This window comes from Oncorhynchus keta, chromosome 19 (genome assembly GCF_023373465.1).
Source record: "Oncorhynchus keta strain PuntledgeMale-10-30-2019 chromosome 19, Oket_V2, whole genome shotgun sequence".
Classification (NCBI taxonomy): Eukaryota; Metazoa; Chordata; class Actinopteri; order Salmoniformes; family Salmonidae; genus Oncorhynchus; species Oncorhynchus keta.
The window spans coordinates 17,512,623-17,525,517 of NC_068439.1; the positions used below are offsets into that span (position 1 = coordinate 17,512,623).

The 12,895-nt window shown below is 42.3% G+C and overlaps 1 protein-coding gene across 4 annotated transcripts in view; it reads right to left on the minus strand.

Moving 5' to 3' along the window:
* LOC118397954 (TBC1 domain family member 5-like) overlaps positions 1-12,400 on the minus strand; it is a 48,393-nt gene extending 35,993 nt beyond the window's left edge. Inside the window, exons 1-3 of one of the 4 annotated variants that reach the window (XM_052469897.1) lie at positions 12,286-12,303; positions 10,224-10,290; positions 9,803-9,852 (exon numbers count right to left, since the gene is read on the minus strand). The gene's annotated coding sequence lies outside the window, so the exon portion shown is untranslated. Of the gene's footprint in view, positions 1-9,802; positions 9,853-10,223; positions 10,291-12,269 lie in introns of all 4 variants that reach the window. The other 3 variants (XM_035792819.2, XM_035792818.2, XM_035792821.2) reach the window with 3 other exon arrangements.
* Positions 12,401-12,895: the final 495 nt, after the last annotated feature.

The following is a 12,895-nucleotide window of genomic DNA, read 5'->3' on the forward strand; positions in this document are numbered from 1 at the left end:
CCTACGGGATCGTCTGAGACAAGCTGCCCGGACAGCTGGTGAAACTGGGTTTGCACAACCAAAGAATTTCTGCACAAACAGTCTCAGGGAAGCGCATGTGTGGGTTGGTCGTCCTCACAGGGTATTGACCTGACTGTTCTAGAATGTAGGGCCCCGACCTCAGCGGGAAAATGCTCACCTTCAATGGCCACTGGAGAAGTAAGCTCTTCATGGATCAATCCCAGGTTAACTGTACCGAGCAGCTAGTAGACAGCGTGTATGGTGCTAAAAAACCATTTGAAAAGGTATACGTGACCAACAGATGCATATCTCTAGTCCCAGTTACATGAAATCCAAAGATAAGGGCCTAATGGATTTACTTAAATTGACTGATTTCCTTTTATGAACTAACTAGTGTTGCAAAGGGTCGGAAACTTTCTGGACAATTAACGGAATTTACCATGGGAAGTTAAGCCCGGGAATTTAGCTTATAACTATTTTTTGATCAATTTAAGCTAACAGTGAACCTTTTGGTTAAACTGTCCTCAATTCAATGGAATTGCAACCCTCTGCGTTCACAGTGCATTCTGCCATCACAAGGACAGCTGATTCTCAAGATCTTGCACACTAATGAGATGCTATTGAGCACACACTACTACACTGGAGACAAGGACTACATGCTTTCTGGTAAGTTTTGATTACAATACTGGGTGGGGTGAATATATTTAATGATATTGTTTTTGTCTAACTAGTAGCCTACAGCAAAGTGTGTTTAAATTATTTCTAACTTAAATTTCTGCTAGTTAGTGTTTGCTACCATGTGGGTTTTAGCTTGCTTGAGCCTGCTAACTGAGGAGTGTTAATTCACCCATTAAAACATTTATATTACAAAGGAGTTGTTTAATCTAACTGCTTAACTATTTATCTGTATATGGAATCGTATTTAGATTTTTTTTTACTAATCTTTACAGGAAAATTCCACGGGCATTATCTGATGTGTGGAGACATTTCACTGCAGCTAATTTAAAAGAAAAAGCTCTGTACATTTACAAATACTGTGCCAAATCATATGTGAAGAACGCAAATAAAGATGCAGAATCATCTGGCCAAGTGCATAAAGTTCCCTCAGCGCTCACAAGCAACCTCGAATAGAAGATGAGGGACTTCTGTCAGAGGTGAAAATGATGTATCAGACACCTTATAGATAGCAACAGCTCATGGTCCTCCTGGAATCAGAACCTCTTTTTTTAACTCAATGGAGGTACATTGTCAGAGAAATGATGAATGTCTTGCTCAAGCTGTGTCTGCAACTGGTTCACCTCTGACGCTCACAGGCAATATGTATTGAAAGAGATTTCTGAATGTTCTTCGCCCAGCATACACCCATCGAACCAGACATGCTCATCTACTCATTTGCTGGATGCAGAGTTCAGAATTCAAGTGAAGATCAAACAAATCATAGCGAAAGCAGACTATTGCAATCATCTCTGGTGGGTGGTCGAATGTTCGTGGGCAAGGAATAATTAACCACATCATTTCCACCCCTCAACCAGTATTCTACAAGAGCACAGACAAGGGACAACAGACACGCCGGTCTCTACACTGCAGATGAGCTGAAGGCAGTCAATGACCTTCGACCACAGAAGGTATTTGCACTGGTGACAGACAATGCAGTCACCATGAAGGCAAACATAAGGCTGCTTGCTCTAAAGTGGAGGGGTCCTACCCCCACATCACACCCATTGACTGTGCTGCTCATGCATGGAATCTGCTCCAGATTCCCCCTGTGGGGGAGGGGCGTGGGCCTGGGAGGGCCTAGGCATGGGTGGGCCTGGGAAGGCACAGGCCCACCCACCCAATCAGATGGAGAAAAAGCTACACAATAATGTAATATTATTACTAAAATACTCCCAACATTTACAGTGGGGCAAAAAAGTACACTGCTCAAAAAAATAAAGGGAACACAAAAGTAACACATCCTAGATCTGAATGAATTAAATATTCTAATTAAATACTTTATTCTTTACATAGTTGAATGTGCTGACAACAAAAATCACAAAATTGATCAATGGAAATCAAATTTATCAACCCATGGAGGTCTGGATTTGGAGTCACACTCAAAATTAAAGTGGAAAACCGCACTACAGGCTGATCCAAATTTGATGTAATGTCCTTAAAACAAGTCAAAATGAGGCTCAGTAGTGTGTGTGGCCTCCACGTGCCTGTATAACCTCCCTACAACGCCTAGGCATGCTCCTGATGAGGTGGCGGATGGTCTCCTGAGGGATCTCCTCCCAGACCTGGACTAAAGCATCTGCCAACTCCTGGACAGTCCTGTGGTGCAACGTGGCGTTGGTGGATGGAGTGAGACATGATGTCCCAGATGTGCTCAATTGGATTCATGTCTGGGGAACGGGCGGGCCAGTCCATAGCATCAATGCGTTCCTCTTGTAGGAACTGCTGACACACTCCAGCCACATGAGGTCGAGAATTGTCTTGCATTAGGAGGAACCCAGGGCCAACCGCACCAGCATATGGTCTCACAAGGGGTCTGAGGATCTCATCTCGGTACCTAATGGCAGTCAGGCTACCTCTGGCGAGCACATGGAGGGCTGTGCGGCCTCCCAAAGAAATGCCACCCCACACCATGACTGACCCACCGCCAAACCAGTCATGCGGGAGGATGTTGCAGGCAGCAGAACGTTCTACACGGCGTCTCCAGACTGTCACGTCTGTCACGTGCTCAGTGTGAACCTGCTTTCATCTGTGAAGAGCACAGGGCGCCAGTGGCGAATTTGCCAATCTTGGTGTTCTCTGGCAAATGCCAAACGTCCTGCACGTGTTGGGCTGTAAGCACAACCCCCACCTGTGGACGTCAGGCCCTCATACCACCCTCATGGAGTCTGTTTCTGACCGTTTGAGCAGACACATGCACATTTGTGGCCTGCTGGAGGTCATTTTGCAGGGCTCTGGCAGTGCTCCTCCTGCTCCTCCTTGCACAAAGGCGGAGGTAGCGGTCCTGCTGCTGGGTTGTTGCCCTCCTACAGCCTCCTCCACGTCTCCTGATGTACTGGCCTGTCTCCTGGTAGCGCCTCCATGCTCTGGACACTACGCTGACAGACACAGCAAACCTTCTTGCCACAGCTCGCATTGATGTGCCATCCTGGATGAGCTGCACTATCTGAGCCACTTGTGTGGGTTGTAGACTCCGTCTCATGCTACCACTAGAGTGAAAGCACTGCCAGCATTCAAAAGTGACCAAAACATCAGCCAGGAAGCATAGGAACTGAGAAGTGGTCAGTGGTTATCACCTGCAGAACCACTCCTTTATTGGGTGTCTTGCTAATTGCCTATAATTTCCACCTCAGTGTTGCTTCCTAAGTGGACAGTTTGATTTCACAGAAGTGTGATTGACTTGGAGTTACATTGTGTTGTTTAAGTGTTTGCTTTATTTTTATGACAGTGTATTTAGTCAGCCACCAATTGTGCAAGTTCTCCCACTTAAAAAAGACAGAGGCCTGTAATTTCCATCATAGGTACACTTCAACTATGACAGACAAAATGAGAGGAAAAAAATCCAGAAAATCACATTGTAGGACTTATGAATTTATTTGCAAATTATGGTGGAAAAATAAGTATTTGGTCAATAACAAAAGTTTCTCAATACTTTGTTATATACCCTTTGCTGGCAATGACAGAGGTCAAACATTTTCTGTAAGTCTTCACAAGGTTTTCACACACTGTTGGTATTTTGGCCAATTCCTCCATGCAGATCTCCTCTAGAGCAGTGATGTTTTGGGGCTGTTGCTGGGCACACGGACTTTCAACTCCCTCCAAAGATTTTCTATGGGTTTGAGATCTGCAGACTGGCTAGGCCACTCCAGGACCTTAAAATGAGTATTGCGAAGCCACTCCTTCGTTGCCCGGGTGGTGTGTTTGGGATCATTGTCATGCTGAAAGACCCAGCCACATTTCATCTTCAATGCCCTTGCTGATGGAAGGAGGTTTTCACTCAAAATCTCACGATACATGGCCCCATTCATTATTTCCTTTACACGGATCAGTCGTCCTGGTCCCTTTGCAGAAAAACAGCCCCAAAGCATGATGTTTCCACCCCCATGCTTCACAGTTGGTATGGTGTTCTTTGGATTCAACTCAGCATTCTTTGTCGTGTTTGGAGGACGAGTTGAGTTTTTACCAAAAAGTTATATTTTGGTTTCATGACCATATGACATTCTACCAATCTTCTTCTGGATCATCCAAATGCTCTTTAGCAAACTTCAGACGGGCCTGGACATGTACTGGCTTAAGCAGGGGGACACATCTGGCACTGCAGGATTTGAGTCCCTGGCAGCGTAGTGTGTTACTGATGGTAGGCTTTGTTACTTTGGTCCCAGCTCTCTGCAGGTCATTTACTAGGTCCCCCCGTGTGGTTCTGGGATTTTTGCTCACCGTTCATGTGATCATTTTGACCCCACGGGGTGAGATTTTGCGTGGAGCCCCAGATCGAGGGAGATTATCAGTGGTCTTGTATGTCTTCCTTTTCCTAATAATTGCTCCCACAGTTGATTTCTTCAAACCAAGCTGCTTACCTATTGCAGATGCAGTCTTCCCAGCCTGGTGCAGGTCTACAATTTTGTCTCTGGTGTCCTTTGACAGCTCTTTGGTCTTGGCCTGTCATAGTTGAAGTGTACCTATGATGAAAATTACAGGCCTCTCATCTTTTTAAGTGGGAGAACTTGCACAATTGGTGGCTGAGTAAATACTTTTTTGCCCCACTGTACATACACTTAACAGAATAGTTAGTGTTTTTCCAGTTGGCCTTGGTGCCCTGGCAGGTTGAGCACCTCGAAGGCCAAATGGCCTTGCACCTAAAATTCCAGGCCTGGTGTGCGTGCGGGTGGCCATGCCTGGAGGAAGACTTCACTTCTATTCTGAAGTTATATATTTCAGAGTGTCAACTCATTTTCTGTAACAATAACGACAAACTTCTCAGTGCAATAATCAACGCAAATGAACTACTGCATAATTTACCACATATCGCAAAAAGATAAGTCAATAGTTCACCGCATTCATCTTTTATGTAATCAAATACATACATAACGGAAGGCATTAATCAACCAATAGGTAAATAGCAATGTAAAGTTATCTACAAGCATGTACTGGGATAAGATAAGATACTTGCCTGTGATTTAGCATACTGAAACAAGGCCCACTAAATCCCACTTGTGTGAAAAACTGTGCCATACCCACTCGGTACCAAACATAACAAAACGGACTGAAACAGGGGAAACCTGGACTTGTCCAATAAGAAACGCTTGTTATTTTTCCATCGCAAAAATGTTTTGCTACAGTGTGCACTAATGAATACGATCCAGACATTTGGGGAATGAGGACACCCTTAGCAGTCTGAGCCATTAACAGACATTATTACGACACACATTAGAGTCCTCGTCCTGACCTCTACATGATCCCAGCCAGAAACAATGATTAGCCTTATGTAGTCGTTTGTACAGCGTATGACAACACATTACAGAAACAGAAAGCTAAATTTGACAAATGCCTTACAAAATAAAATGAGACATGCAAGTGAAATACAAAGCTACACTTTCATTCCCTCAGGGAGATTAATAAACCAACATAATGATTCACTTCCTCTTTACTGTAAACAGCACATCACTTCATGCCTGCTGTGAAGAGGTGAAGTCCCTCTCCCTCCCTCCCTCTCCACTCCAATTAAAAGAAAGATTGAGGACTTGGAAGACCTGAAATGGTAGAAAACAAATTGGATATAAACTGAGCTAGACAGAGGGGCTGTGTAGTTTCTGGCCAGAACCATAAAGACTTTCTTCTGCTTTCAGTCAGTCTGATTATGTTGCTGTAGAACAGCAGATAAACTACACATTCTGAGTTCTGACAACAGCAGAATACACTGAGGAACAACAGAAAGAGCAGGGTACTTCAGTGCTAGTATAGAAGACTACGACTTTCATGTGACTGAGGGTCCATCTTAGTGGAAGTAGTCTATACAGATTGGTTCAGTCTTCAGTCTTCTTCACTATGCCTAGTGTAACCTGTTTCAAGAAGCTAGAGGGCATGTAGCACATCACAGGAGAGGATTAAAAAAAAAAAAAAAAAAAAAAATTACCCCCTTTTTCTCCCCAATTTTGTAGTATCCTATTGTTTTTAGTAGCTACCATCTTGTCTCATAGGTTGAAACTCATGCGTCCTCCGATACACAACCCAACCAAGCCGCACTACTTCTTAACACAGCGCGCATCCAACCCGGAAGCCAGCCGCACCAATGTGTCGGAGGAAACACCGTGCACCTGGCAACCTTGGTTGGCGTGCACTGCACCCGGCACGCAACAGGAGTCGTTGGTGCGCGATGAGACAAGGATATCCCTACCGGCCAAGCCCTCCCTAACCCAGACGACGCTAGGCAAATTGTGAGTCGCCCCACGGACCTCCCGGTCGTGGCCGGTTACAACAGAGCCTGGGTGCGAACCCAGGGTCTCTGGTAGTACAGCGCCCTTAACCACTGTGGAACCCGGGAGGCAGGAGAGGCATTTTAAGTTATTTTAAATTGATTTTTTTTTACAAAAATGCCTTCGGGAACATGTGAGCTTTCATGTGCTTTAACAAACTTGTATGCCATCTGTAAATACGAATAACATTTAAATTATGAGCCTAGTTAGTTTATCCACAGAAGAATACAGGAACCTTCCCGCTAGCCATTGTCATGACGTTGGCATGGGGGTTAGGTTTATGACAAGTCATAAATACCTCTTCCCACTTTTTCCGTTCTCTACCCTACTGAGGTTACATTTGCAAAACCCTTGGTTAACATAGAGATTCAGGGAACATCAGAAGGTGTGGGGAAATTAACTATATTCTGGTAATCCGACCAATTGAACATGTGCTTTGGTACTTAATGAAAATTATGTCAGTTCGGTTGTCATCTGAGACATTCTCATCAATGATCAGATGACAAACTCTACAGTGGAAAGTCTACACAGAGTTATCAGATTCACATGGAATTGTTGTTCAATTTAAATGTTTGAATATTAAATTATTTGTGATGGGATGAAATGTGATTTTAGCTTCTAAAATGTGAGACAGGGCTCTGCTCAATCAGTGGTCCGCCCCTGTGAAGGGACATGGGCTATAAAACTTTTCAAACACGCCCTCCTCTCCCTTCCTATATAAGCCCTTGACGACAATATAACTTCCTATTCTGAGGATGTGAGGACAACGGTCCAATGTCAGAATGGTTAAGATAATAACTACAGAACGAAGCCAACATCAGCGTGAGCTTTGGTTGCGAATGGTATGAACTTTGAACTCTTATTCACTACAGAAGTGATACCTCCTAGCCATCGAGTTAGCAACAGCAGATGCAACGAGGGTTAGGAAGGAACAGACAGAGTATCCCGTCTATCACCCATCGACGTTACTACAAAAGTATTCAATTGACAACCAGAGACATTCTTCAAAGGACTCGGTTGGGCAACACGGCCTTTCATCTACCACCAACCTACCGAAGCGCAGCTCTGAGTAAATATTTATTGCATTTTCCTTTTCCAAATAGGCGTTAATTTAGAATGCATAAGATACTGTATGTATGATAGCACAGCTTCGCCTTTGTTCCTCAGTCTTCCCGCTCCTTCACTCAAACCCAGCCACTTTTCCTTTGTGTAACAAGCTGTCATATCTGTTCCGCCCACTAGGGACGTTTTCCTTTATGATGTAATTTGTAATCAAGTTATGATTTAATTATGTGTATGTGTAATTGTGTGATTAGTTAGGTATTTAGTAAATAAATAATTAAACCCAATTTTGTATTGCTGATTCAACTTGTTAGCCAGGTTTCGTGCAGATAACTAAGAATTTACAACTTTCAGATGAGACTTAATTAAGATGACGATTGATATTGACTGCTATTGATGTAAAATATTACTATGTCTTTAAGAGTTTATTCAGAAGATAACAGCTCTATAAATATTATTTTGTGGTGCCCGACTCTAGTTAATTACATTTACATGATTAGCTCAATCAGGTAATATTAATTACGGATAAATGATTTTATAGAATAGCATGTCATATCACTTAATCCGGCATAGCCAAAGACACGACACCATGATCGGCTAAGATAATGGATGGGCTGGACAGGCCAAGAAATGAGTTTGGATTAGTCTACCATGAAGCATGCTCCTGTCTATAACATCAGAGGCTCAGTATGTGTGGATAATCCTCTAACGCTGTTTGTTTGTTAAAGATATCATTAAGAATTGAAAAAAAAGTGTTCCATTGCTGCCTTGAGGTTAATAGCACTATAGACAAATTTCAGTGGGAAAACGTTGTGATGGACTACTTTTTGACGATTGTGATTCATTTTCAGCATGTAACAATGAGGAAATCCCTGATTTTAGTTTTTTTTTAAATTAGAAGAAAAGAAACAGCGAACAACAGTGGTTGTTATGAACAAGTTGCCCAAGTTTTTAAATCAGTGGAAGCTGAGAGATGAGAGAGGCTGTTGTATAAAAACACCTGTCTCCGGATTACATTTTCAAACAAATGGCAACTACATGACAGAGAAGCGGTCATCTATATAGACGGGGAAGAGTCTAGCTATATTTTTCAGATATTATACGTTTCTAATTTTGTCAGAAAGCGAATTTCATTGCAAGTTAAAGCATACTGTTAGCTAGCTAACATTAGCTGGCTCGCTGACTATCTAACGTTACATGTATGATCTGATTAGTAATATTATTGGCATCTCAGAACATTTGCATTGCTAGTTATAGCTTAATATTAGCTAGCTTGCTAACATTGAACTTAGTTGGTTATCTTTAGCTACCTGCAGATTCATGCGTGGTAGAATGAGTTGGGATTATGGTTCATTGTTTAGCTAGCTAGATGTTTAAACAAAAGGCTACTATGCAAGTAACCATTTCACTGTACCGTTTACACCTTTATCCCATGCATGTGCCAAATAAACTAAACTTGGATTGGGTTTTGATATAGTGCATGTTCACCAGAGACGGTGATGTGAAGAACAACCTGACCGGCACCAAAGTCAGATCAGGATACAGGCCAAAGACTAGTGTATTTTTACTACTACTTTATTCTTCTACTTACAGTCTTTAGTTGTTTACTAGACTACCGTATTCACTCTGTTCAGTACATGGCCTTACATATGAATCCTTAAAGAGATGGGTGGAGCTAAGGCTTAAGAGGGTGTCGACAATGCTGAATGGGTGTAGACAAATAAGAGCTCTCCAGTATGTGTACCAAAACATTCAAGGGCCATTTTCTAAAAAGTGGGGTTACAAGTTTATCAACTTTCAATGTAGAATTACTTTCCCATTGTTCCTCAACTGCAGTGGATGATATACCATTTTGTTGCTTTGAGTCTCCACTTTACACCAAAGTAAAATATTTTTAAAAACATTTCAAATTTTGCTACATAGGATCAAATCCAGGTGGTGGATCACCTCGTACTCCCCACACAGCAAAACTACTCTACTTCAACTGTAAGCCTTTCTGGATGTAAGCCTAGCTAGCCCTAACTATATATGTCAGCTGCTGACACAGACTCATCACCTGCTGTTCTGTTGACAGCACTAGTCTGTCTACCTACCAACACTATAAGCTACTGTGATGTCATCCTACAGGGAAAGACAGGATGTTTATGATCCTCCTCATAATAAACTCAGAGAGATACCCACTAATTATCAAAATCCAGAAAAGAGATATTACATTCTACAACCACCTAAAAGGATGTGATTCCCAAACCTTCCATAACAAAGCCATCACCTACAGAGAGATGAACCTGGAGAAGAAGCTCCTAAGCATGCTGGTCCTGGGGCTCTGTTCACAAACACAAACCATGAAAAAACAAAAAGATAATTACTTGACACATTGGAAATATATATATATATATTTTTAACAGAGTAAACTAGAATGCTACTTGGCCCTAAACAGAGAGGACTGACCCAAACTTAAGGAAAGCGTTTGACTATGTACAGACTCAGTGAGCATAGCCTTGCTATTGAGAAAGGCCACCGTCGGCAGACCTGGCCCACAAGAGAAGAGCTCTTAAGAGAAGGCAGGCTATGTGCACACTGCCCACAAAATGAGATGGAAACTGAGCTGCACTTCCAAACCTCCTGCCAAATGTATGACCATAGACACACAGTTCCCTAAGATTACACAGACCCACAAAGAATTAAAAAACAAACCTGATTTTGATAAACTCATCTACTGAGTGAAATTCCAGTGTGCCATCACAGCAGCAAGATTTGTGACCTGTTGCCACAAGAAAAGGGCAACCAGTAAAGAACAAACGGCATTGTAAATACAACCTATATTGACGATTATTTATTTTCCCTTTTGTACTTTAACTATTTGTACATGATTACAACACTGCGCACACACACACATTTCTTTATTCTTTTGGAACTTCTGTGAGTAATGTTTACTATTCATGTTTTAAATTGTTTATTATCGAATTCACTTGCTTTGGCAATGTTAACTATGTTTCCCATGCCAATATAGCTCCTTGAATTGGAGCAAGAGGAGCTGCTCTGATCAGAGCTGACAGGAAGAGTTAGGACTAGAGACCTGGTGCCATAAACTCCATGCTAGGTGAAAAAAAGAGAAAATTAAGAGAAAAAGAGAGAACCCCTGTTAAACAAACTCACATGCCTAAACTTCAGCACACAGTTACCTCCATATTACTGCTGTACAGGGCTCTAGTCCCATGGTCTACAGGAGCTCCCAGACCAACACACAGGCTAATGTTAGATCCCAAATGGCACCCTATTCCCTATATAGTGCACTACTTGCCCCCAGGGCCCAAAGGAACTAGTGCACTATGTAGGGAATAGGGTGCCATTGGGGATGCAGCCTATAGGCTACCACAGATCCTGAGCAGGCCAGGGTGCAGACCGGGATCCTGAAATGTTTTGTCTCTCAGTGCTTGAGACATGAAACAACCCCCACACACACACACACACACACACACACCCGGAGCAAACACAAGGAACAAAGTATGAAGACAATCATAGGCAAGAAACATCATACTGCCCCTAGCCTAGCACAGTTTTGTACATGTCCATAACTAATCAGCTTCAACCATGAGTCTGGTTCCTTTTAAGGTTTCTTTCTATCCACTACCTAGGGATTTGTTTTCCCTACAGCTGTAATCTCAGCGAGCTCTATAGAGCAGGGGTGTAAAATACACTATTATTATTATTTTTTTTAGATACTTTCTTGCTATGCCCCTGCTATAGAGACTAGGTAGCATTTGCGCATGGGTGTCCTAGAAAGATCAAATGCAGGGCGGCCTGGACAATAACTAGCTAGATCTATAATCCGGAACTCCGGATTGTATAATGGGTGGAAATCTGTAAAGAAACAGTCTGAGCCTACATTTATCTCCAAACCGGCACCTATAACTCGGCTTGGGTAGACTATCCGGATGGACAGACAAGGAGTTACGGATTAGATATGTCTTCAGTAACAGGTTAGACTGGCTGCTTCCCTGCAGTCAGCGTACCTCGCTCAGAGATCATAGGGTCGACGCTGACAGAACGGTTCTTACTGGACAGACCTCTCCTGTCTGGACTCCGAAACAGCTCTGGATACAACCTGACTCAACTGTCACTACACTATGCAAACGCCCTGCAATTACCTAATATAAATCAATGCCTTATACTGGGCCACAAGTGTTGTTGGCAACTATAATTTGGACATAATAAAAACAGGTAGGCTAGTGCATAGCTAACTAGCAAACAACAGATTCGAAGTAGAGGCCAACTGAATGTCTCAAAATGCATCGACCGAATGTGAACACAGGATAAATAGACAGTTAACAAAATTATAGCTTTAATAACAGAAAAGGTGAACAGACACATTTTCACCGCAATGTTAGTGTGTAATATTGGCATGACTTAGCAGCTAACGTTAGTTGTCCAACAACATGGTGGTAGACCAACAAACATGTCTTTAACTAGGTAGCAACACCATGCATATTTACAACAGCAAGCAAAGCATGTATTATGCCACTGCGTTGCTGATGGCTCGTAATATAATTTAATCGTTAAACTGTCTCGCTAGTTTTTTTTTCTTCAGGCTAGCTGCAAGAGCATTGCACACAGGCCCAGCTGTACACTTCCGACATGCAGCTCGATAAAGACAAAACAAAATAGCAACTTCATGCAAACACAAGAGTTGTTTCCCAATAAAATATAAATAAAAAATAATTTATATATTCTGTCGTTTACTGTGAGTGTGTTTTACCAGTTCTGCTCATGCGGGGTTCCCCATTCTGGTCTGTCTTCTGATTGTAAACAGGCGGATATGCTGGTGCACAGCTGATAGAACATGTGACCGGGGAGGTAATATCTTGAAGTGATCAATCATAACAAAAACAGGATGGGTTGAGGACCCATATTAAAATAGGAACCTTGGGATATGTTTCATTTATATTACATACTTCTACATCAAAACATAATCATGCAACACATCACTATCCTCTGTCATGTGATGAATGATGAGGATTATTTTATTACTTTATCTTGGCCAGGTCGCAATTGTAAATGAGAACTTGTTCTCAACTTGCCTACCTGGTTAAATAAAGGTGAAATAAAATAAATTAAACGTGTGTGATGATGGCCCACTTGCAAAGTGCATGTCTGTGAAGGCTAAAAGAGAATCTACAATGGTGAAATGGTTAAATGGTACATTAAGCACACTTGCCCATTGATTATTCCCAAACAGACTGAGGAACAATGCTTACATTGTTTTAGGGTTGGCAGCATAATAAGAGACAGCCCCTGAAGAGCCCCATAGCCACTAGCCCTCTGTAAGTAGAGCAGACAACTATTGTGTCAGATTGATATGTTTGTGT